The sequence below is a fragment of the Neopelma chrysocephalum genome, unplaced genomic scaffold (genome assembly GCF_003984885.1).
Source record: "Neopelma chrysocephalum unplaced genomic scaffold, ASM398488v2 Primary Assembly neopelma1_66, whole genome shotgun sequence".
NCBI classification, from domain to species: Eukaryota; Metazoa; Chordata; class Aves; order Passeriformes; family Pipridae; genus Neopelma; species Neopelma chrysocephalum.
In genome coordinates this window covers 5,389,682-5,402,414 of record NW_020897725.1, presented here as the reverse complement: position 1 = coordinate 5,402,414, position 12,733 = coordinate 5,389,682, and positions in this window count along the sequence as shown.

Genomic DNA, 12,733 nt, shown 5'->3' with positions numbered 1-12,733 from the left:
TAATTTTGAAACTGATTTTTTCTTCTTAAAGCTCTAAAAAGTAAAAGGGGATATCCGAAATGTGATAAAAATATTAATTCTGTTGTAGGTAGGTCAAATAATGTAGGATAACATCTAAAATGGAGCTCTTTTCTAGCAAGAAACATTAAATTTGGTTAGATGAAAGCAAGCTTTTTCCTATCAATAGGCAATTTCAAAGTAATTTTGTATAAAATCCACCTTCTTTTTAATTGTTGGTCTTTGGCTTACATTTTAGAGGGAGACTTGAAGGTGCCCTTTAAGTTACTGATGACTGCCCGAATATTAGAAAGATCTATTGCTAACATGATTACTGTATTTCGTGTCCCTAATATGGGGTATATTCTACCTTTAACTTGGGATTTCACTCGATGTACTATGAAGTAGCATGTGTGATGTCATATCACTGCGGTCAAAATTCTTTTTTAAAAAATGCAAAAAGGGATTAGACAAAGTAGAAATTAGTGGGAAAATAAGAGTGCATTTACCCTACAATAACTGTATATTTTCACTACATTGGTGTTTAGTTAGTATGAAATATGATTCTGTACATAGTACCAAAAGTCTTGACCACAGATGTATTGTTTCATAAATAAAGCCTTGCACATGGAAGGAAATGTATTGTAGTGAAACTGATGTAAATCACATATACATAATTTATTTTCCTGGCTTGATGTGTAATTCAGATGTTGGATCACTGTTTTTTTTTCCAGAAATCAGTGGTGGGAACTAAAAGTGGACTGAGGACACACTAGCAGCTTTATAGTGTTTGATAGAAATATAAGCTTGTCAGGTCCTGTCATACACAGTGTGGATCACCTCTTCTCCTGAAGCCGCTCGTTTTTCAGAAAACAAAATGTTCTTAGTCCCAGGAAAAGCAGATTGTGTTAATTTTTCTTCAGAGCTGTTCACGTTGTGTTTAGGAAAGCTTGATGTGCAGCTGCTTAATCTGAAAAACAGGGTGGAGAAGGTCCCCGTCTGTATTTCTTGAAGATTTCTCAGAATGCTTTTTTTTCAAATGGCAACCCTATGAATAACAGCTGATGATGCAAATGCTGAATTGCTACAACAGTGATATTCTTGTACAGTTCTCCTGGCTTTTGTTTCATTTTGTAAACTGTTCATCTCCTCTAAAACTCACAGAGGGATAAAACCATAATCAGTAGGAAAGCCAAAATCATTGGCCAATTCATATTAGGAATATAAGTCAAAGGAAAGTGATGAGGTATAACCTTTAATATTGCTTGAACACTGCTGTCTTCCTTTGGACCTGTCCTTTAGAAGAACTGCAATAAAGTTGAAATGTTAATTCTTCCTCATGACAGCTCAATGGTAGCTAAGTATTAACTTTATAGGGGGACACAATCATATGCTTCTGACTGCATGATTTGAATTTGGATTCTTTAGTACAGATATTTATTTTTAATTGAGTTTGCTTAGCAGAAAAAGTAAGGAAGTGTTCATCCCAGAATATTGAATTAAATTACGTAATGTACTGGGATGTGTTGTAAGACACTTGCTATCTGTATATATACTTCTGGTTCTTGCTTGAAGGACTACATGTCTCCATTCAGGCAGGACATACTAGTGGAATGGTAACAGACTGCAAGAACACAGTAACTTCTAGAACTTTATGGTCTTTCCTATGGCTTTAGAAGGAGATATTCTTTAGAAAAGGACTCCTCTGAAAGCCCTCTGAGATTTAAAGTGCCAAGTACTTTTCCCACTCTAGTGACTGTAGTTCTTCAGAATTCCCCATGGATTTGCCTGTATTGTAATTCCCTCATACTCAGGAATTATAAAAAGGAATAAATCACTATGTATTATTTATTATTCACTACAAGTATTTTAACACTGATGAGATAATCAGAGAGTTGGGCTAAAAACTTTGCACCTTTGAAAATCTAATCAATAGAGTGCCTAGGAAAAGAAGACAGCTATTCAAAAACAGCTTTAAAAGAGATAGCTCATTTTTTCCAGCAACCTTTTGAAGCCATTGTAGCAGTCACTACCTTATGATTATCTCTTATATTTGCCAGATTTCTTTAACTATGCACTGGAAATTTGGTTTTTTTTTACAGAAAGAAAACCATCTTGAACTTGACAAATTAACTGACTAAGCTACTGGGTGCAGCAATGGCTTGTAAGCATCATGCCTGTGGCAGTTTGAGCCACATTAGAAATCCAAAATCCAATTTCCAGGCTCCCCACCCCTTCCTACAATTTATCCCAACACTGGAGAGAAACTTTCAAGCCAGAGGCTTCTATAGGGGGAAGGGGAAGTATATACATCTACTTACATAAATAAATATACTGTACAAACTAAAGGCAACTATATATATATATATAGTATTACATTTCTATCAGTCCTTTAAGCTCCTCCCTTTAACTTTAGTCCAGGAGAAGCCTTTCAAAGCTGCTGGGTAATGTAGTCTCTCTCTCGTGGGAGTGTTCTGGGCCTCTGAACACTCCCTAACCAACCTTCAGTTGTTTGTTGCAGTTTTTTTCTCCTCACGAAGTCCAAGAAGATAGCTTTGAGTCTGTTCTCTCATACCTTGGTTCGTAGGCTGCTCTAGTGTAGTCCAGCTTATCAAGCGTCCGCGTCCTGGAATGTTGATTCCTCCTCCGGGTTTTCGGCTGTCCTGCGTTTAGATCACAGCAAAGACATCCTCCAGGCCTCTCTTCCGTCCATCTCCAATTTCACCTGGGATTCCTTTCCCGGCTCCGAACTGTCTCGTTAACAGCCTGTCCACCTGGCTCTGCTTCAATGCCGAGCCTCTAAAATCCACCCCCCACCAGCCTCAATGCAGTGGGGGGGAAAAAAGCCCCCTAGCCTTGGCCACAGGCAGCTTGGTCCAGTTATACACTGTCCCAAGCGTCCCGCAGCTGCAGGGGGGGGAAGAGGGCCTAGCCTCCTCCCTCTTATCTCAGGTACTGTGAATCTCTTCCTTCACAGCACACGCTTCAAATGCTGCCTCTAACTCTGGCCTAGGCAGAGTTGGGAGGCCGCAGGGCTCTCCTCCCCCCCGGAGGAGGAAGAAGGAGCCCAGCCACCCCCTGGCCTTCTACACCTACACGCAGCAGACACCAACAGAAAAACACTGCCAGCAGCTTCTGGTGCTGTGTATATATGATTTTTAGCAGAAGCAAAGACGAGTGGTGACTGGCTCTCCAGGGAACACTGCCCTGGTACCCAATCACCTCTGAGCCCCCCGGCTCCCAGGGGGGGACCAATCTCAAACCATCACAGGCAACATGACAGCTACAAGTCAGTGTGCATGAGCCCATCTAGGTGTGTAAAAACAAAGAAAAGGATATTCAAGTCTGGTGACACAGAACATCTGAATGCACTTTATACAGCAAAAACATTGCTGAAATGTTCCTTAGAAAAGAGGTAGAGGACTTGTCATGTTGAAGGCTCTAGAGTACAAGTCTTATGAGGAGCAGCTGACGGAGATGGGGGTGTTCGGCCTGGAGAAAAGGAGGGGGGACCTCATTGCTGTCTACAACTGCCTGAAAGGAGGTTGTAGCCAGGTGGGGTTGGTTGCTTCTCCCAAGTAACAGGAGCTAGAACAAGAAGAAATGGCCTCAAATTGTGCCAGGGGAGATTTAGTTTGGATCTTAGGAAAAATTTCTTCACTGAAAGGGTTTCAAGCATTGGAACAGGCTGTACAGGGAAGATATCCCTGGAGATATTTAGAAAACATGTAGATATGGCACTTGGGATTTGGTTTAATGTTGAACACGTTGGTGCTAGTTAGTGGTTGAATCTGATGATCTTAGAGGCCTTTTTCATCTTTAATGATTCTATAATTCGATTTTTTTGTGACTTCCTGGTATTGATTTCTCTCTTGTAGGGTAGGGGCTCTGTCCCCCAGTCCTGAATGGGCAGAGGTATTTCCTGTCAGCCACCATTAAGCGGCCCTTGTTCTCTGTCACATCCACCTCCTCAGAACTTCCTACTAGATGGGTCAGATTGATTCTGGTTAACATCTTAGTTTTCCGGAGTCCCATGCTCAGAAGCTTAATTATTACAAATACTGTATGACGAGCCATAGCACCTAGTTTAGGATTGCAAATCCATCAAGCAGCAGGGTGCCATCCAGACCAGTACTGTAACACCACAGTTGCCAAATAATTCTTTCCCTGAACTTTGCTGGGGAGGTTCATTCACTTTTGGAATACTAGAAAATGTTATCAGATATAATCAAGAGTAAAATATTTGACACATGCGAGTGTTTAAAAGCTGCTAAAAGTTTCTTTTTTATGGACTGCTTAATCACTAAGCAAAGGAAAGTGTCTTCTTGTGTGATGGAGCACTGGAGAATGAAACAAAAATCTTCCTATACTGGGCATCTTCGTCCAAAATACCTGGCCTGGACCATGATGGAAGCTAGAATATCAAGTGAGACTGGCCACAAGATATTGTGGTTAGTTAATGCTTCTGGAGCATTAAGGTCATTTGCAGGTGATCTGGGTACCATTTAATCCCTCAGAGATGGAAGACAAATTCTTTTTGCCTCTGGAATGAAAAACTTCCTTTACAAGTCCTGAAATTGCTATTGACGCTGCTGGGTTTTGCATTTACACAGCTACCATAACAATTTATCTGATATTTTTCAGTCAATTTTGCATTCATGTTTTGAGTGCTGGTTAAATAAAGATAACTCTATCTCGTACTGTGTAAGTGCTGCAGGATTCCTCAGAACAATCACAACTCAGATTATTTTTATAGTCTGGTTTTTATAGTGATATGCTTTGCCATTCTACAGGGCTGAGTAAACATCCACTCATGCTAGACAATGTTTTTCTGTTTGTTTATGTCAGTTAAAGAGCCTGGATATACAGACACTGAATCCTACATTACTTCCCTTAAACCAACAGAATATGAAATCAGCTGGGCTCAGTGCCGAGGAGCTGATTTCTGATGATAAACTAAAGTAAAACAAAATCTGCTCCATATGGTTCAATTGTAAACTTTGCAACTATAAACAAAAACATGCTGTGTGACTAAGTATTGCAGTACAAAAGCAGCCATGAAGCACTATCCCTCAAGGCATACCCAGTGCCAACCTGACCACTTTCAAATGCACTCTTGAAGTAAAAGAGAGTTTGATAGACCAGGTGATGTTTGATGTGTTTATTGTTGGGGGAGAGATGTGGTGGTTCAGATTTCTGAGCCCAGGGCATGAGCTGGGACATACCTTGCATCTGGCTGCCACTGCCCTGGGCTTTTCTGCGGGAGCTAACCTACAGGAACCAGCACAAAGGTAACCAAACTCATGTCAGGAGTGAAATTCCCTCTATTTCTATCTGCTGCTCTATTCTATCGGCTGGCATTGCATGCTTTTATCCTCAATGGCTGTGCAAATAGGGCAAGACTAGATGCGATGATTCTTCAGCTTCCTAAAATCCTGTATAATTCCTCCATATTATAAACCCTTTATATTTCTATGCCTTTCCTGGGAGAGTGAGCATGAAGGCAGGTTGAGGTCTTCAGCAGACACAAAGACATACAAGTGATCCCCACATGCACCAACCAACTCTTTTCAGATCAGGTCCAAGGCAGTGCCTGATCTTGTCTTAGAAGGTCAAAAGTAAACAGGAGTTACCCCTGTCTATCAAAGGGAATGTTTTTTGTTCAAACCTGCCAACCAAAGCCTCACTTAATACACATTGCTGATGGATCACTGGGCATCAGCTGTTTGAGTACAGCATTTTCTCATTTCACATCACAGCAGAAACCAGATATCTCCATGGCAAAAGTTTAAATGTTTCACCTGAATTTTGGAAGACTTTGGTATTGAATGCATTCAGGAGACTTTGGCACAGAAACACAAGGAAGTTCCTCAAGCTGAGATAGCTTAGCTGCGTTGCAAATCAGGGTGGATGGAACCATTCTTGTCTGCAGCACATTCAGTGATCCCTCGAGTTTAGAGCTGTGGAAGAACAAAAGGGAAATACTGTGCCACTATGAATTAACAGCAGACCCTGTAAACAGCCTCACTAAAGGAAGGAGCAACATGCAACCTTTTTGCAATGTTTGAAAGAAATTGGTTGCGGGAAGAAGGCCAAAAAAACATTACCCCCAGCTTCAAACTGCAAAAACATTTAAAGTTGTTTAAGGACCCCATGCACTCCTTTTGTACTGTAAACCCAGAACCTTTGGGAAACAGAACATAAGGAATTGGAAAGAAAGAACTGAAGATTTATTGGTGTTTTCAGCATAAGCATTCATCAGTCCCCTTTAACAGAAAAGGAAACGATCCTGCTTTCCTCTTTCATCTAAATGAGAGTTTACTAAAATGCCTCCTTGCTATGTAAGTATGGAATAACACACTTAAGAAAAAGTATATCATATTACTAACTGCAATATATATAGACAATAGTTTTTTTTTAACTAAAACCAAACAGAAATTGCCCCACTGTTTGACTTCAACAGGACAATTATGCCTTTGGGTTTAGATCAGAAAGTGTTTCCAACTCTATTGTTGCAGACATGCCTGAAGCATCAGTAAAGGAAAAGGCTTCCAATTTTTAATAGAAATTCTCAATAGGGCAGAGATGATTCTTGTTCTTAATTTATTTTGCTTTTGTTTTGATCACTCAAATAGCCATGTAATGTTTGGAGGTGGCCTGGGGTAAAGCTGTAGCTGAACAGATTTTGCTATTGGTTTCCAAAATGTAACAAAACCTCAATTCTCTTCTGAAATGGGAGATGTGCATCAACTGCCTTGTTCGGGGTTAGAGGGAGGCAGCTGAGCTTCCCTGGTCCCCTTGAGCCTCATTTGGCATCTGGTTCTGCTTACTTATCCAATGAGAAACAAAGGTACTTGGCAGCACCGAATAAGGGAGGAGGAGAAGGTAAACGAACCAGGACAAACTGAAAAATACAAGGAATCTGAAAACTTTCATACAGCACAGCTATTTCTAGTAATCGTGAGACAGGTACCAAGAGTAAAGTTCCCCCTTAAGAAAGTGCTGTTAAACTGAGTCGGAGTGTAGAACATAAGCAAAGTTCAGACCCAAACATGACATAGAGATGGACCCAGCAGCACTCATGGTTGATGTCCCCTGTGACGGTGGCCAGCAACTGGCCTGCAGTGCTAGGACCACTGCCAGGTTTCCCAGAAGCATTTAACACAGTTATTCTCAAGGCCATAGGTGGAGGAGTAGAAGCCTTCAGATGATTGAATGGATACAGAAAGACCCAGTGGTGTCTTCTGTCTATCTTCACTGTAAAGGTCTTGCTGACTGCCCTCACCACTCTGTTGTGCTGGGTCTCAGTCCACATATCTATTTGTCCAAGTTGCTCCTGGATCTCAAAAGACTACAGTTCAGTTTAACACCCGAGGTAGGTTTTGCCTTCTTGCATAGAAGACTGCTGCCCTTGGCCCTGAAACCTGTTCTCTTCCCCAAATTTGCCTGCAACTTAAATTGCCACCTTTGAAACTCATACATAAGGTGACTTTAACCCTTAAGGTGTCAGTCTTCCTGATTACAGTACATATTTGGAATAAAAAACACATGTAGATGTCTGTCCTGAGTAGTTTTAAGAAAAACACACAGAACTGAGGGATATGTATTTCCCTGAGCTTCTTTCTTCAGCACTCTGAAACCTTCTTTGGTTGCAGTCTGGTCCTCCAGCATTGCTTTTCTGCCCCTGTTGCTCTTGGTATGTTCTGTCTCTTTCACTGCTTCAGTCTTTTCCTCCTGCATAAGCAATTTCAGCTCCCTCCAAACCCTATAACTGCAGATGGGTAAGAGAAAGGGCTCCTTTCCAATTACCTTTCTTCCCATTTCAAGTGTTCCAACAAGTAGAAACATTCAGGTTAGATACTATTCACTGAACTTTGTCTGATTATGCACAACCAGCAGCTACTACATACCAGTCACCAGAATTTCTTGTCTGTAAATACAGACATTCTCCAAATTTCACTCTGTTGTTATGCTCCATTATGTGAAAATCTAATTCTGAGCTCATGACTCACTGAAACACCCATGTTCTTCTACAATGCTGCTGTAAACAAGGCCCACAGCATCGGCCAGATCACGTATTAATTCATTACAAATAGGAATATTCGGAACTAACCCTCTATAAACCTTTATGGCAACAATTCTCCTTTAAAATTCATTTTGACTTGAAGACCCCTCGCTGAAAGAAAAAAATCCCAAAACTCGTGAAAAATAATTATCCTTTTTCATTTGCTTGGAAACTTTCATAAAGAGCATAACAATTAACTGCAAACACCTGAATCGCAAATGACCCCATCGATGCACTTAGATTGCTATTGCATATTGCAACATGTTTTTTCCTAGAAAAACAGCAGTACAGTCTTCTGTGCAACACACGGTGCAAGCGGAGAAGCAATTTAGGTGAGCCAATAACTTCCATCTGTTCTGAAGCAGTGAACATGAAAAGAGTTTCTTTATTCTGGTATAAATTCATGGCAACGCCTCAGTCTAATTTATGCCAGGGAGTGCCATTAGTGTATCCTGCAACTATTGCTTGTCCTGTACATATTTCTTAGTGACACCCATACAAAGAGGTGAACTGCTATGTGGGGTGCTTGCTCTAAAAATTCTTGTAGGATGTATATTTACGCCTTTTCTGTGGACTGCCTTAATAACACAAACAACTCTCCCTCAGCTTTGTTTCATATGAGTTCATTGAAAGTATATGTTCCTCTGTTTTATCATACTTTTAGAGTTTCCTAGCTTATATACTTGAATTCATGTGCCTTCCAGGTAAACATATGCAAATATTTCCTTAAAGCTTTTCCTTATCTTTACGCTCTCTTATATTTGAATGAAACTGTTTTTCTCCCTTGTCAATTTAAAAATATACACTATTTGTTTTTTAAGTTCTATTCAACCAAGGGCTGTAACATACTTGATAAAAGAGGTTAGGATTTTGAAAATCTAGAAATACTGACCCTTCGGCCAAATGTTTGGAGAAGAACCTACTAATTCAGAGTTCTCAGCTTCACTATGAATTATTTTGGATGCCAAACTTGAGACATCAAATATTGTCTGACTTTTCATTGGAGACAACGGCTTCTGCAGGTGTTAACTATCTCCAGAAAAATAAGTTTCACTTCACAATGATGAGTTGAGGCAATGGGGTGATATTTTTGAATCCTGCATGTTCAGACCCACATATTTAGTTCCTCAATTCTGCCCTTGCAGCCTGGAACAACTGAAAACGTAACAGGCTGACAGCAGGACACATTGTCCTGTGAGTACTTTGGAATGGGACTTCAGGATTTCACTTTCTTGGCTCCCTTTCTGCCTGAGAATCTATACATTTTGGGCATCCTAGGTACCAAAAATAAAGATTTCTATGCTCTTATCTCTCTTGCAGAGGGACATTTGACCTTCCCAGAGACTCCAAACCTCTAGCTATACAACCACCAAGAAGCACATTTGTCTGATCCCCCATGATGAAATTTTAGTCTCAATTTCACATTGGACAGAGCTCTTTCTCCATACGTGAATGGTGCATGTTTTTGGCATGATCTTAGGACATTGTTTTCAGAGAATCATAATCTTCACTATTCTCTTGTCTAAATACATACATACGTGAGATGTATGTATATATTGGTTACTTTACATATACTCTGCTTTAAAATGAAAAGCTGTAAAGTGTGCTCTCTTATGCACAGTAAAGGATTCGGAATAACTTTGCCTCTGGCAGGATCCTACCCATTCAGCTCCATCTGGAGCACTCCTTAGAGCTGCAGCCATATCAGGTGGCTCCACACACGATGGAGCAATCTGGGAAGGAAGAAATGCAACTCACTGTTGTTTTTAGTTTCAGCTCCTCTGAGGCGCCAAACTCCTTGTTGAACCTCTTAGAGTCACAGCACAAAAACAAAAATTAAGTGAAACAAAAATTTAATTAATTGATTACAGGAAGTTCATGAGTTTGGGAAAGGACTATACAAACATGCAAGAACAATGAGCTTATATGTTGCCCATACAAACACAATAAGCTAAATCATTATACCAGGGATGGCTGGGGTGACAGGAGCCCCGGGGGCCACAGGCCAAGGCTGTGCTCTGCAGGGTTGTGTCTGACTCTGGGCTGGCTGCCTTGGGCTGCAGAAGAACAGAGGACTATGGGCTAAGTCATGAGCATACAACTGTGGCCCCAGCAGGAAACTTCTGCATCCAGGATTTACCAGGTTACAATGACAATGCAGACACACTCCTTTTGTGTCTGGGAAACTTTTTTACTCAGTTTCTTGAGAGAGGACAAAACTACTGAGCTGCTTGAATAATTGCCGCATGCTGCCAACTATCCTTACATGAAAGCACTTTTAGGAGAACAGGTTAAAATTATAGTGCTAGAAGTATTTTGAACATCTCTGTTTAAGAAACTAAATAAACCCTGAAGAAGAAAGCCTGGCAACCATAAAGTCTTTGTTTCTAGACATGAATTGCCCCAGGGTAATTAGCTTCTGGGCTAACCTTGCATTGTGGACCCTGCAAGGGTTGGGGTCCAATGGTCTTACATAGTCAGAGCAACAAAATATAGACAGAGATAGAGCTGGGCTTTTTGTGTGCAAAACATAAGACTGCAAAAGAAACTAGACTCATTCCTTTTAAACAATTCAAGGTAAGAAGGAACAAATAAGATTACAAGAGCTTCAGTTCCGATCAGCTGCAAAATGAAATAGGAACTTATTTACACAGGATCTGTTTGTAGAGTCTTCTGTGTATCTGAGTATTTGTCTTCTTTCATGACAGTGGCATCATTCTTAGTAGGTGTCACATGAAGAGGTAAAATCTGGTACTTATGGTCATGTGATAGATATAAAGTGATGAGGGAAGAATATCTAAAGAGGGCTGTCCAGTGCATTCATAAAGGTTAAACACTTCTCCAGATCAGTAGTGTTTCCTTACTTGTTTTTCCTTTGAATTATGATCAGCCAATGGGTTTTGTAACTCTTCTTCATTACAATTGGCAATGACTTTTCAACTCATTTCCAAGAGCCAGATGAGTGCAGAATTTATGAATGTAACATGAAGATAAATATTTTAAATAAAAATAAAGATAAATAATAGCAACATAATAAAAAAAATTTAAAAAATTAAGTGTTGCAAAAATCAGTTGAATTTGGCTAGTCATGTTAAGCAGATACCAACTGAGGTTGTTAGTTCAAATTTCTACTAAGAAGCAGGCAAGGGAAAATGCAGGCCTTGATCTTTCCTACTTAACAGCCCTACTGAATTACTCCTCTTCGTGTTCAATTGCTAAGGCACTGCTAATTTCTTTTATTTTTGTGCCTGGAAATAGAAATACAGCTTGATAGGCAGAAAGATTTTAATGCATGAGTTTTGATTCATCTATCTCTTTGACAAGAAATCTGCCAAAGCAATTGGAATGAAATACAAGACATAATAACCAACAAGGACTGTTGAAATCTCTGCCTTCGATCTGCCACTTATGAATAGAGAATTAACATGAATAAACCAATAAAAGTACCAAATTTAATAACAAACACAACCACTGTAAGTATTCTTCTAAACAAAGAAGCCTTCATTATCTAAAGTGTACACATCCAGCAAGATTAATTTGCTCATCACTGCTATTCTTAGAGGTGGATTTAATCTATTTATAAGTTTTCTTAAAAAAAAAAAAAGTCAAAAGAAAAAAGATTTTTTTAGTTAACATGTATCAATTAAATTATTTGTCTTGCAGTGGAATAGCCCTTCCTTGAAGACTACTAGCCTGATTTTCAATTGTATTTGAGAGACAGTGATAGATATGTGTTCAAATGTTAGATTTTATCAGCTTGCTTTTATTTTTGTGAATGAAATCTGATGAGGGAAGCTACTCTTTGTTAGCAACACCCTTGCAAGTATCTAACAATCTACATTAAAGCAGAATAGAGCTATGTGTTTACTGCTGTTCCCCCTGTTCTGCCAGTTGTGAAAATTACTGATATCCTCAGGTTTCTCTGGGGAAAAGAAGGCAGCAACCTGACTGGTTGAAATGCTATAATGTACGCTTTATACACAATTACCTCCTGTAGTTGAATAAAACTTCAACTCAGTCTTTTCCTGATACTCACAAAGCATCATTTGTACTCATAACCTCTTTTGGCACAATCCAGCTTACTAACCAGTCCTCTTATATGTCAGGCCAGATGTTAACTGCCAAAGTAATTATCAGCTGCATACAGACATTCTTGAAAGGCTTTGACTGTCCCATTTATCTCACTACCAGTTGATGAGTCTATCTCAAAAAAGAGTGAAGAAGCAGATCCTGATTCAGCAACAGGTAAAGCTAATATAACTTAAGCATTTAGGATACACAGTAGTTTGGTTTCTTTTCACTTCTGTGCATTTTCATTTTAGTTACTAAGCATCTCTGTGTATCATAAGCTGAAAAGGTGTTTAAAGCTCAATAACACCCTCAGTGTCAGAATGAAAACTGGTAAAGTTGCTTCTCTCCCTGAACATGTTGGTATTCTGTTTGGGAAGATATAGGTTCAAATATGGCTGCTGGCTTGTAATGAGCGTTGATTCCACATCCCACTATTTTTTGTGGTTGAAAAACTTTATTATGAGTTATTCAGGTGCATGGGAGGCAATATCTGTTTGGGTTCCTGAGACCTTTCACTAGACAGGACAGTCAGTCTTTCTGTGTTCAGGATGTCTCAGGATCTATTTAGTTTCTTTTTTTTTTCCTTGAAAGACTGATGTA